Source organism: Stegodyphus dumicola, chromosome 4, assembly GCF_044657685.1.
Source record: "Stegodyphus dumicola isolate Sdum_Otavi_A_Nest chromosome 4, ASM4465768v1".
NCBI classification, from domain to species: domain Eukaryota; kingdom Metazoa; phylum Arthropoda; class Arachnida; order Araneae; family Eresidae; genus Stegodyphus; species Stegodyphus dumicola.
In genome coordinates this window covers 110,971,759-110,992,505 of record NC_140771.1, presented here as the reverse complement: position 1 = coordinate 110,992,505, position 20,747 = coordinate 110,971,759, and the positions used below count along the sequence as shown (strand labels likewise).

The 20,747-nt window shown below is 33.8% G+C and overlaps 1 long non-coding RNA gene across 1 annotated transcript in view; it reads right to left on the bottom strand.

Annotated features, from left to right (window-relative positions):
• LOC118202715 (uncharacterized) overlaps positions 1-20,747 on the bottom strand; it is a 104,692-nt gene that overhangs the window by 9,242 nt on the left and 74,703 nt on the right. The gene's annotated exons all lie outside the window — the stretch shown is intronic.

The following is a 20,747-nucleotide window of genomic DNA, read 5'->3' as shown; positions in this document are numbered from 1 at the left end:
TGTGGATGGAAGACCTTAATTTATTATCAAAAATTAAAATTCCAAGATATCCTGATTGTGATGGTTTTCCGAGAAGGATTAAATCTTCATACTTCTGTAGATGCTAGTGAATCTGCTTACAGCGAAGTTGTATTTTTCGTAAGCAAAACTGTGATGAAGATCATTTAATTCAAGCTAAGAGCAGAGTTGCTCCCTTGACGAAAGCAGCAATTCCAGATGAGTGGTGGTACTTATGACTATTTTTCAAGTATTTAAAGATTTTGCATTTCTACAATACTGAATATTGCGTTTTATACCGGATCTTGCGTTTCTTTATACCGGATATGTTTCTACAATAACTGTAACAATTCTCAGAATATAATGAAGAGAGAGTTGTCTGTACAAGAAATTTAAAATTCAGAAACGATACTCATGAAAGTTATTCAAAGGGAAACTTTCATTGGAAAGTCTACGGGTGACAAATTAAAAAACCTTAATATTTTCTTAGATGATGATGGATTGATTAGGTTAAAGGGAAGATGAAGAAAAATTCGTAAATTCAATTGTTTTGCCTTCAGATCATGATGAGGGGAAAAAATTAATTTATGAACGTCACCTGAATCTGCTGCATCGAGGAGTACAAGTTGCTCTAGCTGCCATTCGTCAACAATTTTGGTTTTTAAGAGGAAGGAAGACAGTCCAAAGAGTTATCACAAAATGTTTTAGTTGCAAAAGATAGTCTTCGAAGAAAATAGAAACTGAAGCAGCTCCACTGCCGGAAGACATAGTTCGGGATTCATTAGTTTTTTATGTAACTGAAGTGGATTCAGCCGGTCCTCTACACTTAAAGGATGGAAGTAAGAGTTAGATACTACTATTCACTTGCGCTGTTTATAGAGCTATTCATCTGGAGTTGTTTCAAAGCCTTTCCACTAATGTTTTTTTTGTTAGGACTACGAAGATTTATAGCGAGACGAGGCAGATCTAGAAAATTGTACACCGATAATGGGACAAACTTTAAAGGCGCTGTTAACTCATTGGAGTCTCTTGACAGGAATAAGATATATAGAGAACGCTCCCTAATAAGAATCCAATGAAGTTTCAACCCTCCTACAGCTGCCTGATCGTATGGTTGGTGGGAGCAGATAGTTTAGTTGATAAAGGAACTTTTAAGAAAGGTACTAGGAGACTCCTTAAAATATCAAGAAATGTACACTGTTTTGTGCGATACGGAAACGGTCATCAATTGTTGAATCTTAAGTTACGTATCCAAAGATGCATAAGATTTAATGCCGTTGATACCGTCCATGTTTCTTCAAGATAATAAGATAGTAGGAGTAGCAGACTAGATAACTCGGACAGAATTGATTTGACCAAAAGATATCGGTATCAACAAAATCTATGGCAAGAGTTAAGAAGAAGATTTAGGGAAGAATATTTAGGTCTTTTAATTCAGCAGAATTTCAATAAGATCGCTCTGAAACAGAGGAGTGTCGGTGAAGTTGTTCTGGTTTGATGTGATAACAAAAAACGAATGTTCTGGCCTTTGGTTATAGTCACGTAGGTCTTTCCTGGAGAGGACACTCATGTGAAAGTAGTGAAAGTAAAAACAGAGGTAGGAGAACTCATACGCCCTGTCCAACAAGAGATTAAATAAAATGTTCGTATTAGTAAAGTGCTTGAACGAAATTTTGTGTCAACTGTTTCTGATAAAGGAACATTCCTCATAAATCTGAAAATGTTAAGAGGAACTGATTTTGAACTAGATGTGGCAGAAAAATTCTCAAACCTTCTCGTTATAAGAGATTTTTTTAAATATATGTTCCGTATTATTATTTAATTTATATTGTGAATAAATTGAGTACTATGCAAGTCTATTGAGTAGGATTTTTAAAATTTATTTTTATTTAATGTTTTGATTTTCATAGACGATTATAAGAAAATCAAAAGGTGGGAGTATGTTGCGAGCTCCATGATTTATATTTGTCAACGATATTGAATGGCCGTTGTTTTCCTTTTATTTTAGATTGGGTTTTGTTTTTGTAGTTTGGCAACAGTAAGAAAGTTTAGAATAATGTTTTGTTTTCCTTAAGTGTGTAAAAGTAAATAAAGTTTTGGCTTTCTTAAGCAAAAAAATGTAATTTTTATTTAAAATATTTCTTTTCAAGAGATATGGAATGGGGTCAGATTTAATTTAAAGGCGAGAACGACTGAATGAAATATTATTCAGGTAGATTCAACGCAATAATTTCCGTGATTTTCTTTTCCCGCCTACAAATACTGTGATTTCGATTTAAAACATAATTCACATATTATATTAAAGACAGAACTTGTTAAATTATCATTCAGTCTTATAAATTAACACATTTGAAAGGGGGAAAATTCTTCAGATTTCTTTTATTATGTTCGCTATTATTTCAGCTAACAAAAATTAACAAAAAGGCACTTAAAACACGTGCTTCAAGAAACTGAAAGGAAAAATAAAAATTAAGAATAATTGTTGTTTGCCTTGGTTAAGACTTACTAAAGCTGGCCTTGGTTGATTTATTAAACTTTTCTGCGATGTGCTGCCATCTATCAGGTGAAAGCTAAATTGATTGTAATTTATATACAGGAGTACTGTTTTCGTTTTGATGTCAATACAAAGACGGAAAAAAAAAACACTAAAGAAAAAAGAAATTAAAGGAAACTCAGACAAGTACAGTGACATCTAGACAAACAGTACAAACTGCGTGGTATTACATATGTTCCAATATTTTATTGAATAATTAATGAATTAAGAATTTAATTAAGAAGATTAAAGAATAATTTAGTAACAATAACTTAAAAATTATTTCTGGTACCATTTAATATTAACTCTTTGAGTAACCTTTAAAAATGTTATTTTTTATTTATAAAACTAACTAATACATAAATACATATAAAAAACTGTTATTATGAAATTTTATGTCTTGTAAAGTAAATTTATTATGCAATAATATTATCTAGACTGCAGATTATGGATGAGTGATTCATTGAGTTAGTGTTTCAAAGCTCTTATTTCCGAAATAAACTTTCCCGTTCAAACCTGATTTTATTTTAAAATATATAATATAAGATAAAAATTTCGGCTAAAATCTCAAATATTAGAAATGAAAATTGAGATGAATAGAAATGACTGCATTCTGCTGCCATCTGTTGTTTAAAATAGAAAGTTATTTCTGAACTTGTTGTGATGTTACACTTAAACAGTTCAAGATCTACTGCTGCTTTCAAAATCAGTGAACTAATTTGTCGTCTTATTTCCAACGTAATAGAGTCCACTTTCTAGAACTTCTGTAATAATTAAATATCTGTAATAATTAATTATCAATATAAGTTTTTAGCTTTTAATATAAATTTTATTTTAATATGTGGTGATGGCGATAAGGAGCGCGCCTTGCGCCCTCCGATAAGTGTGGCAACCCTAGAGGAGAAGTTTTTCTTACGAGTAGCGAGCAGAGCGAAACAGGCAGGCTGTCGGGGAGTATGCGCGATGTTCCTAAATAAAGTTTAATTTTTATTGTGCACTATGTCTCGTTCATATTTATATTAATGCAGTAAGAACATAATCTGTGATATGGAATTCGAGGATTGGTGGTAAAAACATAACAGGAAATTTCCATAATGGTAACCCGGACTGTGTTAAATCGTATGAACAGTTCTCAAGCACTTTCGGTTTTGACTACAAGCCATCACTCAAGATCTCCAAACCAGAAGTAATGGATTACATCGGTTTTCGTCCTCCGGATCACAGATGAGTAGTAATTATAGATCATTTTATAATTCTGTTTTCTACTTATCATTTAATTTCATTTTCTTTAGTTAAATTTTTCCTTTTATTTTGGCTTAAAAACCTTGCACAATGTCTGATGTTTATGCCGTCCAAATTCCGGTTTATAACCGATCAGACCCATCTTTATGGTTTATTATGTGTGAAAGTACCTTTGCTCTTGCCACCCCCAAACCTATCACAGAATCCATTACTAAATATAATTATGTAGTTTCTCATCTTCCTCCAGATATCGCATCACTAGTACGGGATTTACTTATGAAACCAGACCCTATTGATCCATATGCAAAGCTTAAAACTGAGTTAATAAATCGTTCAGGAGAATCTTCTCAGCAAGAAATTCGCCAATTATTATCTGGAGAAGAATTAGGTTCTCGAAAACCTTCCGATTTGCTTAGAAATATGAAACGTCGAGCAGAATCTTTAAATGTTCCTGATAACTTAATGTTAGAATTATTCCTTCAACGTTTGCCTTCGACTGTTCAGTCTATTTTGGCAGCGGTTTCCAATTTAACTGTAGATAAAGCTGCAGAAATTGCCGACAGAATTTTCGAAGTAAATCCAACCCCAGGGACTTGTGCCGTTTCTCGCACAGTCGATCAGTCTCTTGAGGATAAATTATTTAAACAAATAGAAAAATTAAACAAACGTATTGATCGCATTTCTCTTTCTCGTGGTCGCTCGCCAAATCGCGGAGATCGCAATAAGGAAAGAAGCAATTCCAAAAAGAGAGATTATTCTGTTTGCTGGTATCATAGACGTTTTGGGAAAAAGTGTAGAGATGACAAATGTACAAAACCTTGTTCATGGCAGGGAAACGAAACCAGCAAAGAATAGAGGCGACTTATTCTTTGCCTCAAGTTTCACGTCGCCTGTTCGTTCGTGACCGTAGAACAAACCTTTCATTCTTGGTCGATACCGGCTCTGACGTGTCCTTACTTCCAGCAAATAATTCTCAAAAACGGAATTCGTCCCAACAAACACTTTTCGCTGCTAATTCTTCTACTATTCATGTTTATGGTCAAAAAACACTTTCTTTGGATTTCAAATTAAGACGACAGTTTACATGGACTTTTCTTATAGCAAATGTTAGTACACCCATTCTTGGAGCAGATTTTCTCCATTTCTTTGAATTGGTGCCTGATCTCAGAAACAAATGTCTCAAAGATTTAAAAACGCATTTTAAAACCGTCGGTTGCGTGAAAAATGCAAGCATTTATTCAGTAAAAACTGTATTTAGTGATACACCATATCACAAAATTTTAAAAGAATTTCCTTCAGTTACTAGATTACCAGATCCTAACCAACCTGTTAAACATAACACCGTTCATTATATCATAACTAAAGGTCCACCTGTGGTTGCAAAACCTCGTCGGTTAGCTCCAGATCGCTTAAAAATAGCAAAACAAGAATTTCAAACTATGATGCAATTGGGGCATTTGAGACCTTCGAGCAGCAATTATGCATCCCCACTTCACATGGTTCCAAAAAAGGGAAGTCTGGAATGGAGACCTGTAGGAGATTATCGAGCATTGAACGCTCAAACAATAAAAGACAAATACCCTATTCCATGTTTAGCCGATTTTACTGCTGCATTGCACGGTACTAAAATTTTTAGTCATGTCGACCTGATTAAGGCATACCATCAAATACCAATTAACCCAGCCGACATCCACAAAACCGCCATATGCACACCATTCGGTTTATTCGAAAGTATCCGTATGCAATTCGGCTTATGCAATGCATCTGCGACTTTTCAACGTTTTATAGATGAAGTCACGCGGGGTTTAGAAGGCGTTTACGCTTTTGTCGATGACTTGCTCATAGCCTCTAAAGATTCTGAGGAACATTGCAGGCATTTGAAAGCTTTATTTTCCAAACTTCAGGAATATGGACTTTGCATAAATGTTTCAAAATGCACCTTTGGTCAAACATCTATTGATTTCTTAGGTTTTCACCTCAGTGAAAACGGAATTGAACCTCTTCCTGACAAAGTCAAATGTATTTTAGATTTTCCTCAACCTACCACTCTCACTCAGCTTCGCCGATTTTTAGGCATGTTTAACTTTTATAGATGTTTCATACCTAAAGCAGCACATATTCTTTCTCCTTTAATAAAATTGTTAGAAGGCTATATTAATAAAAAGAAATCTCGTTCTCGTGTTCAGGATTCATCCCCACAATTAAATTGGAACAAGAATGCTGAACAAGCCTTTATTGCTGCCAAAAATGCCATTGCTCAGGCTACCCTTTTGAGACACCCTATTCCCGGAGCCCAGCTAAGCATCTGGGTAGATGCCTCAGACGTCGCAATAGGCGGCACACTTATGCAGTTGTCTCAACAAACATGGGAACCTATAGCATTTTTCTCTATGAAACTCAATAAAAGTCAACAGAAATGGTCCGCGTACGATAGGGAATTATTTTCAATTTATTCTGCAATTAAGAAATTCCGACACATGTTAGAGGGCAGAAATTTTATAATTTATACGGATCAAAAACCGTTAATATACGCTTTTAAACAGAACCCTCATAAATGTTCACCTCGACAATTGCGCCATTTAGATTTTATTTCTCAGTACTCTACTGATATTAGGCATGTGCAAGGTTCAAAAAACGTCGTTGCTGACGCTCTTTCAAGAATCGAAATTGATTCCATAACAAAATCTCCATTTTTGGATTTTAAAAAATTTTCGGAAGCTCAACGGCATGATCCGGAGGTACAAGACCTTCTCAAAAACAACACATCATCTTTGAAACTGGAATTTAAACCGTGCCAATATTCTGATGGTAATATTCTTTGTGACATATCAACGGACATTCCTCGTCCATTTGTTCCGAATTCCTTTCGCAGACTCATCTTTAATCATCTGCATAATCTGTCACATCCAGGAATTGCAGCTACTACGAAGCTTATTTGTTCTCGTTATGTATGGCCCGATATGAGACGTCATATCAAAAATTGGGTGAAATCCTGTGAATCTTGCCAAAAATCGAAAATTACTAGGCATACTAAAGCACCACTGGGCACATTCTCTCTTCCTGATGCACGTTTTTCAGAAATCCATATGGATATCGTCGGACCGTTACCTCCATCAGAAGGCAACGTGTACCTTTTGACTCTAATAGATAGATTCTCCAGATGGCCTGAAGCCATTCCCATCCCGGATATGAAAACGGAAACCATTTGCAAAGCCATCTTCAACTGTTGGATATCTCGTTTTGGCTGCCCATCGATCATAACAACAGACCAAGGTTCTCAAATGAGATCCGCACTTTTTGCAGAATTCACGCGCATTTTGGGTACGAACAGAATCACAACAACAGCCTATCATCCAATGTCAAACGGCATTGTTGAACGATTTCATCGACATTTAAAATCTTCTCTCAAGGCTCACGAGACCAATAACTGGACTGAAACACTACCAGTTGTTATGCTTGGTATTCGGACGGCCGTAAAGGAGGATCTACAGTCATCTTGTGCTGAACTGGTGTACGGCACAACTCTCAAGCTGCCTAGTGATATGATAACGTCATCTAAGATATCTCCGTATGACACACAATTTATCACGAATCTTAGGCATAGAATGCAACAGTTGAATCCAATAGCAACATCTGCACATTGCCAAGAAAAATGTTACGTAAGTGCTACCTTAAAGTCGTGTACGCATGTATACTTATGTGTCGATCGAGTAAAGCCACCTCTGTGCCAACCATATACAGGTCCGCATAAAGTCCTTTCTAGAACGGACAAAACTTTCACAATTGATGTTAACGGTCTGAAATCTACTGTGTCTATAGACCGTGTGAAACCAGCCTATTTGCTTTCGGACTCTAATTTGCCTGAACTGAAAACAAATAAAGACTTAAAGACAGTTCAGCAGAATAAATCTGCAAACGAACTCTCTAAGACACAAACTGTCACCAGATCGGGAAGACATGTTCACTTCCCTAAGAAACTTGCTTCTTACATAACAATTTAAAACACTTTTTTAAAATTCATATCTTAACATATTTCTTGTTATTTCATGTTTATTATATGTGTCAATACCTTGTTATATATTGAATTGCATTTTGATCTTTTCTAATTTTATATTCTAATTTTGTAATCATGTAAAAATACCCGACAGTACGGATACTCTGAGATAATTTCATAACCTATGTCGTTCCTTTGAATAGCCAATAAAGGAACTGGGGGGAAACTCTGTGGTGATGGCGATAAGGAGCGCGCCTTGCGCCCTCCAATAAGTGTGGCAACCCTAGAGGAGAAGTTTTTCTTACGAGTAGCGAGCAGAGCGAAACAGGCAGGCTGTCGGGGAGTATGCGCGATGTTCCTAAATAAAGTTTAATTTTTATTGTGCACTATGTCTCGTTAATATTTATATTAATGCAGTAAGAACATAATCTGTGATATGGAATTCGAGGATTGGTGGTAAAAACATAACAGGAAATCTCCACAAATATGCCCGACATCGCTTTAAAGGGTTTTATAATTTGTCAGCTTTTAATATAAATTTTAACTTTAATAAGTACAACATCGTTTTATCGGGTTTATTTTGTTTATTATTATTGCTGTTATTATTACTATTATCAGTCAATTGTACGCTTCTTTTTTTTTTTTTTTTTTTTTTTTTTGTTCCTTGTACGAAATAAAGGAAGTATTAACGCGAAAAATATCGGGTTTCTGAAATAAACAAAAATATCTATTTTAACCATTCCTAAATCCATTCCGACTACTTTTTTGCACGACTTCTGTACGTACGGGCAGAATAAAGCTCTCTTTATTCCAAAACAGATTGTAAAATGGATTTAAAATGATTTCAGAATGGATTATTTTCGTGACATCTGTACTTACGTAGGTATCTCGTATAACTCAAAAACAATTAATTAGCCATACAACGTTAGAATTTTGTCTGTGGGACTGCTATAATATTTAGCTGTGCACCTCCACCTTTTTTTTTTTTTTATTTCAATTGGCAGAGTATTACATATATATTTATATAAACACTCACTCATTTTACACTGCTTTTATTTCGCAGTCGTCGTCGTAGACACATACTTCCACTTATAGAAGTGTTTTAAATAACGAAAACATATTCGTGTTTTGACAGTTTAAAATTTGAAAATAATTAATTTTTTACTAATGACGAGATCTAACTTTTAATGGGGGTCTCCCGTTACTTTAATTATATCTGGAAAGTTTTTATATTCGTTATGAAAAAAATAAAATTACAAGTTTGACTTCCGTACGACAAGTGACCGGAATTAATTTCAAAATTTGCAACTTTTAATGTCATTTTAAACTTGCGTTGAGGAATTGGTTAACCAAATTGTGATTAATTCGAGGAAATATGTTTAAAGGAAGTGCAACAAAAAATATGCATAATTCAATAGACGTACAAAGGGAAGTCATAAGTTGTCCACATCAGACTTTTTATTCTTGTTAACAAATTCACAGATAACAACGCCTGCTTTCTTAGCCTTTGTGTAACCAATTTTTCATTAAGCATCCCTTATTTTTAACATTTTTTTTTTTCATTTATAGAGGATAATTTTTAAACTCCATTTGTAATCATGAATCAGTGATCTCTTCGTTTTTTTTAACAATAATGATAAAATAATTTATGATTTTTTATTTCCCGCAATAAATACGATATTTCAAAACTTCATCTCTTATTTTCTCTTTTCTGCCAGGCAACTAATTTTATAAGATTTATATATATTGTTTACTTTATTAATTATTATTAACACAGAGTGTTATTACATAAGTAGCGTTAGTGAAGTAAATACAAAATATTATAACTTGAACTCTTACTTATCGATATTTTGAAATGCTTATCGTAACGCCATGAACTTTTGATTTGTATGAAATGTTATTTACACGTCATTTCCGGAAAGAGCAAAACGGAAATCCCTTTTAACACGCCTTGCTGCGGGTATGGTGGAAATCCGCTTAAAACGCCTTGCTGCAGATATTCGCAACATAGGCGCTAGCAAAATTAAGTATGCACAACTTAATCGACGCCTGGAAACAGTAGTGAAAAATTATGCAAAAATGGAAGAAGCCTTTTTTGAATCCGAACCGTTTTTGTCCACAATGCACAGTCACACAATGCAGTTATAAATAGGCGAGAAGTGCCGCTGGTGGTATAACGTTGCCGGTTGCAGGCGTACTATCGGTCTTCTTGTTTAGAATTGGTTCGGTGGATCTAGGATCCCATTTCCAGAAACCTGGCGCTTTATTTATTGTTGGGCCGAGGAACTTATTTCTGTTGTCGTGACGCCAACGTCCGATGGGTTCCAGCCCAGAAACTACTGAAGCTTGGAACAATTATACGCGAGAAATTTGTTCCTAGTATCTTTAGAAGCGATCGACGGAGAACATTAGTGTTAAATAAATAGATATCATATGAAGAAGCAAGTCGAAAAATAAGAAACGTATCTTTTCACATTTTTATTGAAACTTAACAACACGTGCACAACATTACAACGGCATCCATGGCTCGCACACAGAGAAGAGAACTTGGTGTTGCCAATACGGTAAATATAAATGTACCAAACTAACACGCCTCCTTACATTTATATTTACTAATTACAAACAAACATAGATATAAGCAACCTTTTCATCTTTACCATTTACAATTAAGCATAGATATAAACAATAACATTCAACACTTAACACAAATTATTATTTTTTTTATTTTTTTAAAAATTTCTTTTATTAAATGTTAAAATCAAAGTTAAACACAATTTAGTTTACATAAGGACATCACCAAAATCTATTTCATTTCAAGCAAAAATATTTAAATAAACATCACTTAAATAAACAGTATACAAAATTTAATTCAATTTCAAACCTTCTCTAAATTTCATAAATTTAATCTTTCCTAAAGACTTAGTAAAGATATCTGCAATATTTGATTCTGAATCAATCTTTACAATTTCAATTACTCCATTTTGAACATTTTCGTGAACATAATGATATTGAACTTCTATGTGTTTTGAATTTTTAGTGAAGTTCCCATAATTAGCAATGGCCAAAGCTCCTGAATTATCTTCATAAATTTTAATGGGGTGACTTATATCAGCAAAAACATCATTCACAACATTTTTCAAGAAATTAATTTCTGTCACAACCTCAGATAAAGCAATATATTCGGCAAAAGTGGAAGATTTTGTTACACAATTTTGCTTTTTGGATTTCAGTAAATTGGATTACCAAATAATTCAATAACAAACCCAGTAGTTGACTTTCTGTCAACAATATCACCTGCCCAATCAGCATCAACATAACAATTCATAATATCAGTTTTAAGATTTTTACTATAGGTTAATTTTAGATGTTTTGTTAAGTACAAATACTTTAAAACTCTCAAAGCATATTTGAAATGTGTTTCATCATAACAATTTTGAAATCTACTTAAATAATTTACGCTGAAAGATATGTCTGGTTTACTACCATGACTAATATACAAGAGTGCTCCTATTAGATTTCTATATTTGACATTTTGATTCAAATTAGATTGGCTTAGTTTAAGATTAGTCTCCATTGGTGTATAATACAGCTTTGAATTTTCAATACCATACAGTTTAGCTAAAGATTCAATATAATTTTCCTGACTCAGTGTTAAGATATTACTTTTCTCATTATCATATGCAATATCAATTCCAATGTAGCTTTTTACTTTATTTAAATCCTTCATTTTAAATTTATTATGTAGTTGTTCCTTAATATCATTAATTACCCGAGTATCTCTGCAACATATCAACAAATAAAAGAATATATACGAATACATCATTTTCAGATTTTACATAAAGACAATAATCATATTTACTTCTACGAAATCCTAGACTCTCAATATACTCGTTAAAACACTCATACCAAGCACGAGGGCTTTCTTTCAACCCATATAGTGCTTTCTTTAATTTATAAACTCTATTTGAATTATCATTATAGCCTTGTGGTTGTTCAACATAAACCTCAGACACAACATAACCATTTAAAAAGGCAGTCTCAACATCCATTTGATGAATATTTAAATTATACTGACAAGAATATGAAAGTAACAGTTTTAAGGTTTGCATCTTAATGACAAGGGGAGTAAGTATCCTCAATACTATCTTTTTACTGGAAACCTCGAACCACTAATCTAGCTTTAAAAACATTACCTGATTTTCTTTTGAATACCCACTTCACATCTAAAATTGCTTTATCCTCTGGTTTAGTCACTAGTGTCCAAGTGTTATTTTTAACAAGACTGTTCATTTCACTGTCCATTGCCTCTTTCCAATGTCCAGCCTCACTGCATGTTGTCGCCTCCTCAAAGTTACCTGGAACTGTAGCATCACAAAAATTTGCACTAACACAGTAGTACCCGAATTCTTCATGAAATCGAACTGGTGGTTTGATTTGCCTTCTTGGTCTCATTCCACTTTTTGTTTCATCCTCATTTATCACACTGTCCTTGGAGTTATCATTACTCGATTCACACGACACTTCTTGAGGTTCATTCTTCTTATTTGTATCACCATTCTTATCTTCATCATCACAACCTACACACATTATGTCTTCTTCAATAATATCAACATGCCTGGCAACTATTATTCTGTTATTCATCAAAACTCTATATCCAATTTCTGTATATCCAAGTAAAATTCCAAATTCAGTCTTTTTGTCCCACTTAGACTTTCTCTTTTCTTCTGGTATTCTTACATACACTCTACTTCCGTATAATTTCAATTCATTAGCAGATGGTTTCCTCTATTGAAAAATATTTCATATGGTGTCTTCTTTACAACAGTATTTGTTAATGTCCTGTTTTTCAAATAAGCAGCAGCTTTAATTACTTCAGGCCAGTAACGTCTGTCAACTTTTGCTTTGTCTGTCAACTTTGGCTAAAAGACATCTTGCCATATCCATTATAGTTCTGTTGTAACGCTCAGCAGTACCATTTAATTCGTGTACATATGGTTGGCAAGACTTTATCTTGAAACCTTTTTCTCTTGCAAATTTGTATATCTTGCCATTCATATATTCACTACCATTATCACAACTTAGTTCTTTGATAATCTTCCCTGTTAAATTTTGAATTTCATTTACATATTCAATTAAGCAATCAGAGACTTGATCCTTAGATTTGATACAATAAATTTTTGCCAACTTGCTATAATCATCAATAAAACTCACAAAGTATTTCTCACCATTACATCCACTTGTTCTGTGAGGTCCATTTACATCTGTATGTATAATCTCCAGAATATCTTCTGCTTTTCTTCTATTATTCTTGAATGGTAAATTGTGCATTTTATTTTCAATACATATGGCACACTTCATATATTCGGTTTCTATTTCTTTAGGGATTCCTTCTAATAGCTGATCTTTGCACATAATATCCAGATATTTAAAATTTACATGTCCAAATGAACGGTGCAATTTTTCTTTTAACGTTAACTTACTGTTGGTTAAATTTGAAAATATTTTACTATTTTTAACATAACTCTTTACTTTATATAATCTTTCTTCTTTCTTCACTATTGCTACTAATGAACCATTGACATCATATATTTTAGAGAACTTTTCTTTTAAAACTATTTTATGATTATCAGTAATCTTCGAATAACTTAATAAATTTGCTTTCATTTCTTTTACATAAAATACATTCTTCAATGTTACGATAGATTCAGAGTTATATGCAGGAAAAGAAACTATTATATTGCCAACCTTTGTAGCTTTCAAAATCCTTCCGTCACCGACTTTCACTTGAATAGGATCTTTCAAAGTGACTTGCTCTTTGAAATATTCATCACTGTTTATAATGTGGTCTGTGCATCCGCTATCCAGTAACCAATTTATTTCATTTTTATTCGTCACAGTATTTGCACTGGAACTTGTCATGTTACTTTCAATAATAGTGGTATGAAAACTATTGCCTTGATGAGTGTTTATTCTCTGGTTAGAGTATGCTCCACGTTCACGATGTCCACTAAAAGCACGACTACGTCCTCGATTGTTTAAAGAACTTCGCCCGCGATAATTAGTGGAGCCATTACTACGATAGTTCCTTTGATGGACATGCCAACAATTCTTTTTAATGTGACCAGGTTTTCCACAATTATAACAGACATTCCCTTTTGGACCCGATTTACTTGTTTCAATTTTGAACACATTTGATTTTTCTGCTGGTGCGCAATTTTCATAATCATTTTTCTCTTCAAGTAATTTTGATTTGATTTTTCCCTTTAGGTAATCGACTGTTCTGTCCGTCTCTGGTAATACATCTATTAAGTCACCAATGTGACTGTAATTTGAAGGTAATGCTCTTAGCATATAGTTCAATTTTTCTTGTTCCGTCACGGTGGCGCCGGCATGTTTCAGTTCGTTCACATACTTCTCAAAATCATCGAAAAATATATTTACATCAGGATAATTTTTCAGTTTAACACATTCTAAGTTATTTCGACAAACAATTTGTAGAGATGTTGAAGTTTTTAAATACATTGCATCAAATTTCGTAATTATATCAAATGCAGTCTCACACTCGTGAATATATTCCAATTGCTTGTTTGTTATGGCGCCGTAAATGTAATTTGTAGCTTGGATATCCTTTTCTTCCCATTTTTCCACGTCATCGTTTTCACTGACTTTTCGCTGAACCACATCTTTACACTTTTTAAATTGAAGAAATTTCATCATACGCACTTTCCAATTAAAATAGTCCGAACCATAAAATAGCGGTATGCGGATATCGCTGCTTCTTGTACATGCCATTTTTACGCTAGTACCGGTAACTTTTAAAACAAATTATAACTACTAAATTCTTCATTCATATTCACAAACCACGAGAACTGCTACCATGTTAAATAAATAGATATCATATGAAGAAGCAAGTCGAAAAATAAGAAACGTAAAAAAAATGTGAAAACATTTTTATTGAAACTTAACAACACGTGCACAACATTACAACGGCATCCATGGCTCGCACACAGAGAAGAGAACTTGGTGTTGCCAATACGGTAAATATAAATGTACCAAACTAACAATTAGTCGAACAGGGAAGATAATCGCAATCGACGAAAGTCGGTTTTCGAAACGGAAAAGTATTCCGGGCGATTACTTCCCGAGCAATAAGTGTTCGTCCGCAGTTGCCGAGAAATGGAGGAATGCTTTCTCGTAGCAGTGCCCGATCGAAAAATAATTGCTCTTACTCGAGAACTTGTTACGCACATAAAAGACGGCTCAACGATATTTTCAGATTCCTGTCATAGCTACAAATCAGAAGAAGCCGGTTTTGAACATTTGAAAGTGGACCATCGATATAACTTTGGGAATCCTAAAAGCGGGCCGCATACGCAAACCTTAAAAAGGGTGTGGCGATCCGCGAAATTGCGAAATGAGGAATTGCGAGACATTACTTGGAGTGAATCAATGGGTGCTTACGCTTGCAGCTACTAAGAGATTTAACCTATCGATGGTATAGCTCAAACGCCAATGTCGTTAAATAAGAAATAAGCGCATATGCTCAGCATAAAAAGCAATATTTTTCATGATAAAAACAGTCTGTGTTCTTTAAGCATGAAGCGCAAATACGAAGAGGACAGCCATCGAGCTGGCGATGATAATCCTCTGGGAGAAATGCTCCTGAAGCCAACTGGTAAGCAGGCGAGATACTTATTGCGCTAAAGATGAAATGAAGTTTCACACAGCATAAGGGCGAGTAGAACATCGAAAAAAATCGTTGAGGTAAAATCAAAACTTGAGAGGAGTATGATGCATGAGGTGAAATTTAAATTACAAAACGCGATTCGAAGAGTCATGGACCTTTACGTATCTAAAGTGTCATAGCAATGCATATAAGATATAAATTGATAAGATTATAAGAAACACTTAGGATGAATTTTGCAATGATAAAAGTAGCAATGATAGAAGTAGAAAGAACTTATTCGTAGTTCAACTTGGGAAGGGTGTGTCTTCATTGCGATTCGAATTTGCCGACTACGGTAGAATCCTGCGTTTTACCACCCTATCAGTTTCAGTTCAATTTGAACAAGAAATATTGACTTAGTTATAGTTACATAGAATGAATTATAATTTTAAAAGCATATGTAATTTAGTAAATTGCATTGTGATGAATAATTTTAGGTCTTATCTGGTTGTAAAATCATAGGATCATAGTTTGCAATATTAGCAATATATGGAAAACTTTAATTTAGGATACAGGAATTATGCAAACTCATTAAAATATAGTCTTGTGCATTAGGAGTTTTAAGTCTTCTTGAAGTTGCAGATTTCGGATAAACGAGGGAGCATTTGTGATAGTTCTGAGGATTCTATTTTGAAATACAAGGTTTTTTTTTTTTTTTTTTTTTTTTTTCTTGTACAGCTTTTAGGAACAGTAACCCAGACAGGAATTCCATAAAACAAAATTGGACAAATTAGATAAATATACTTAGTTCGTTTCAGGCGAGGATGAAGTTTTGTATTACTTGAACTCGTATCTCGTCGGCACAGACAATCTTTGATATTCCATACAGGGAGCCGCGCTTTTGGCGCTACCCTGATCTCACTACGTAGCCGATTTTCGATTCCTTGTAGTTCCAAAAAATAGTGATGACATAGTCTTATCGAGAGGATGATACAATAATTAAGCATCTCGTACACTTTATGTGGCGAAGTGTAGCTGGTTGGGATAAATTTGGTGAATATTATTGGCAATAGCTGAGTTATGGCCGCAACAAATTTTGATGGAACAATAATTTTTTTGTAAGTAATGCTGGTCTAACTCCATTATAATTTAAAAATTTATTATAAAGTTTTCATCAAATTTCTGTTGTTGCTCCTGTTAACAGACCATAATACTTTTGTTAATTAAAGCTTTTTAAATCTATTGTAATTCAAATATGTTTTGAATGAATTAAATATATGATTTCATTTAAATCATATATTTAATGTTATAATAATATGATGATAATAGCCTTAACGTTCGCGATCGCGATAACTCGAAAAAGCAGTCACTAACACATGATTCCTATAGCCGATAAGTACTGCTAAAACAAAATAAAAAATTGGAATTTTTCGCAAATTCATTAACTTTTAATGAAGCTTCCTAGTATCCACTTACTTTCGATAACACTAGTAATTAATTTCTAGTGTTACCGGAAGTTCAGACAATATGAATCAGTAATTTTGGACAAATTTCCGGTACTAGTAAGTTTGGCTAGAGAATGTCGTCATTTTCACACATACAGCTAAAGAAAAACGTTCCGCAGTCAAATCTTCGAAACTAGTACTGTGAATTTATAAAAATTATCACTGATTCCTGTTGTTTGAAATTTCAGTTTATTGTTATTCGACGTGTTATTTTTGGGTAATGTAGGACCAGTGACACTTATAAATCTACTCACGCTTCACCAAGAAAGGGAATTTTTAACTAATTTCAGCAATTATTAAATTTTTAAAGATCTATCACAACTAGTTTTCTGATAATTTATATGGCAAGCTAGGACTGTAATCTTCGTAGTTAAAAATATCTTTGACTGCACAACCTAAAAGTAAATATGAACTAAAATTTCTCGTAACTCTTAAATTCAGATCTCCGTAGGCGAATTGCAAACATAATAATTAATAATATGCCTCTTCAAATATAACGTTCTCTACTATGCTGAAAAGATTTTTAAATTGCACCTTTATTCACTAACAGATTGTATGAAATTCGCTTGCAATAAATCGGAAAGCTATTATAATTTACTAATTGTTATCGTTCATTAAATATTGTACCTGAAAGTGGTGTAAAAACATAAATATTGTAACTCGTTATAAGTAATCGTGCTAAAGTCAGAAATAATCAGCCGCCAACTATAGACCTAACGCTTTTTCTTTGTATAAATTTATCTATTTGAGAGAAGAAGAGCGTGACTTAGAAATGTAAAAATAAGCAACATGGTAAAGTGTAAATTAATGTAAAAAGGAAACGCAGATTATTTTATGAAATTAGTGGTATTTATCTGAAGGCAAAGGAATATAGCACAAACGGTTGAAACAAAATAAAATTGCTGCGAGATGTTACGACATTCGGTCTTAGGACTAAGACAGTTATTTTGCTATAAATTGCTATAATTTTATTAAAACGCTAAGACCTTCTCTTCATCTAATAAAATGTTACAGCTCTCAATGCATAATTTAGTAAACAAGGCTTGAGTGGGTTTGGTTTATTTAATTAGAACAAATCACGCTAGGGTTTTCTGCCTAAGGTAAGAGATGCTTTTGTGGAGGATTTTCTAAACACAACCGGCTCGTATACACGTTACACATGAAGAAAACACCCATGCAGCTTATCTGTTCGCCTGGAATCGAACCCACCCATATCGATCTACTAATGTTCAGCGACTTCACCGCTCGGTTGCTGGTGGGCTAGAAAAGAATGAAAGAAACATCCTTTAATTTCAAATCAAAAGTATCAATAATTATATTTTAGAGGCACTTCGTTGGCCAGGTGTTAAGGTCCAGCACAGTTTTATATAAGCTCAGATGCTGTAGAAGGGATTGGAATGGATTCGTAAAATTTTCAGTTTTCTCATGTGCACGTATATAGAGCTAACTTCCCTTAAAAGATTCTCCACGAAGCGCTCTTTCTGTTTTAGGCTGATAGTCCTTTCATGATTTGTCTTAATTATGAAACCAATCAATCACATTTGAACGACAACTTAGCTATGACAGAAATGAAATTAAGCAATGACGTAAACTTGAATAGACTTCATAACATTATGCATAATAATTAAGAGTATACATGTACAAGTGAAATTTTCAAATATGCCAAGCATGAAACTACGCAGTATTATAGAATGTTTCTCATTTAGCATATAGAAAATGTTTACCATCAACATACACTGCGAAAATCTTTGTTTATATACTTCTTTTATCACAAGTTTATAACAAAGTTTTCAAATGCATGTCTCTGAAACTTACCAGGCATGTAAACAAAATATAGAAGTTACCAAACCTTTAATAGACGTATGTCAAACCATGGCAGAAAATGATTTACTTTTATCAGAAGCTTCAAAACTGTGCTGCGGATAAGTTGTCAGATTCTAATCGAGTTTAAATGCTCATTTCGACAAACATTAAAATGCAAATTTTTTCTCCTCTTTTGTCTGATAGCTCTGTCTCTGAATACAAATCCATTTTTTCTGGTTTCATTTATTATCTTGTGAATATATTAAATTTCAACTCACTGAACTGCAAAAAATCGAAAGTCAAGTCACACAAATACTATATCGAAATATGCCATTTCTATTCACGGATATTTTTACAAAATTTTGATTTAACATGGAATAATTTCCAGTTGTATTTCTACTCTTTTTATTTTAATCCGACACGATGCAAATGTCTTCTTTCGCAGTTAAATTTCTCCAAACAAGACTTTGAAAGACTGGCCTCCTGTTTCTTTCTAGTGGTCGAGTTTTTAAAACCGCTAATTGAATTCGACCCAAGTTCGTGTGTGTGTGATTATGGCAAAGCCTCGAGGGCTATCTGCCTAAGGGAAAGGATGCCTTCGTGGAGGACTTTCTAAGGGAAACTGGCTCGTATACACGTTAAACATGGGGAAAACCACGAAAACGCCCATGCAGCCAGCCCGTTCGCGGGATTCGAACCTCGGACCGAACTACCAGTGTTCAGCGACTTTACCGCTCGGCCGCTGGTGGGCTCGACCCAAGTTCGATAACAGGTGAATGGGCTGAGTGCATGGTTAGTTTCTGTCATTTCTCCTACGTGTGATATGCATATCAGCCAGTCATTTTTTTTCCCGGAATTCATGCTGTCTACAAAAAGCTTTCCTTAGGCAGATAGTCTTCATGTGCTTTGCCATATTCAAACAATCCTATCTTAAAACTCTGTTTCAGTTTACTTAAGAAACGGAAAGAAAACTTATTCAAGGAAAATATTCTTAGGATTCACATTTATAATAGAATAAATATAAATCCTAAGTTACGTTTCTTGAACTCTGAAAATAAAACGCAGTAATATTTAGTGCTGAGATACTTTGGATTACTCAGAATTCGCCTAGGCTTAAACTTTAATAGATACTTTAAATTTAGTGTTTAGTTTCGTAGTTAAAATTTTGCTATGAAAGAAATTGCCCTCGCTAATTTGAAGCAAACAGAAATACTGCATTCAGCAAAAGTTCGGAAATCAAATATTTAAGACGATTTTAAGAATTTTTTTTAAACATGATACATTTCTTTTTATGTGTTCCCGCACAGAAACCAAAGCTGCACTAACAAAATAAATTTCGAATGCTTCAAAATTCGCCTAAAACATCTCACGCGAAATATAACAGTTGAATTGCTCAAGAGGTTTTTAATGCCTAGAGTTATTTCCTTGTGAAACATTTTTAAAATATACGAAGCATGTATTTACTGGAAATAGTAGGATTTAATAGAAGCAATAATACGAGTATTTACACAGATACGCATTTCCTAAAAGCTTAGCTGATAAAATAGCTTTATCTACATGTAAAAATACAATAAAATTCATAAGAATAGAAGTAAATACTATTCCACGAAATAATGTTTCTTTCTGTATACAAATTTGAAAATTCAGTTCGATGCAAAAACAGCGTGGTTCATCGAAATTTCGAAAATCAGAAGTTCATTTAAAAAATACACTCCATCACTGGATGAGTAGATAAAACCGCTGAACACTGGTAGCTAGATTCGAATTCGACTAGCATGAAGCAAGTTGGCTGGATAAGCAATTTTGTGCTTTCCCATGTTTAATATGAATATGGGCATTTCCTTACAAAATCCGCATAAAAATACTCCTTACCTGAATAGGATACGCCAAGGTTTCGAAGTTTCAATAAAGGTGTTTTTCCATAATCAAGTCCGAAAGTGCGCACAAGTGGCCAAATGGTTAAAACCACCGAGTACTGATAGTTCGACCTGGTTTGACTCGATTACA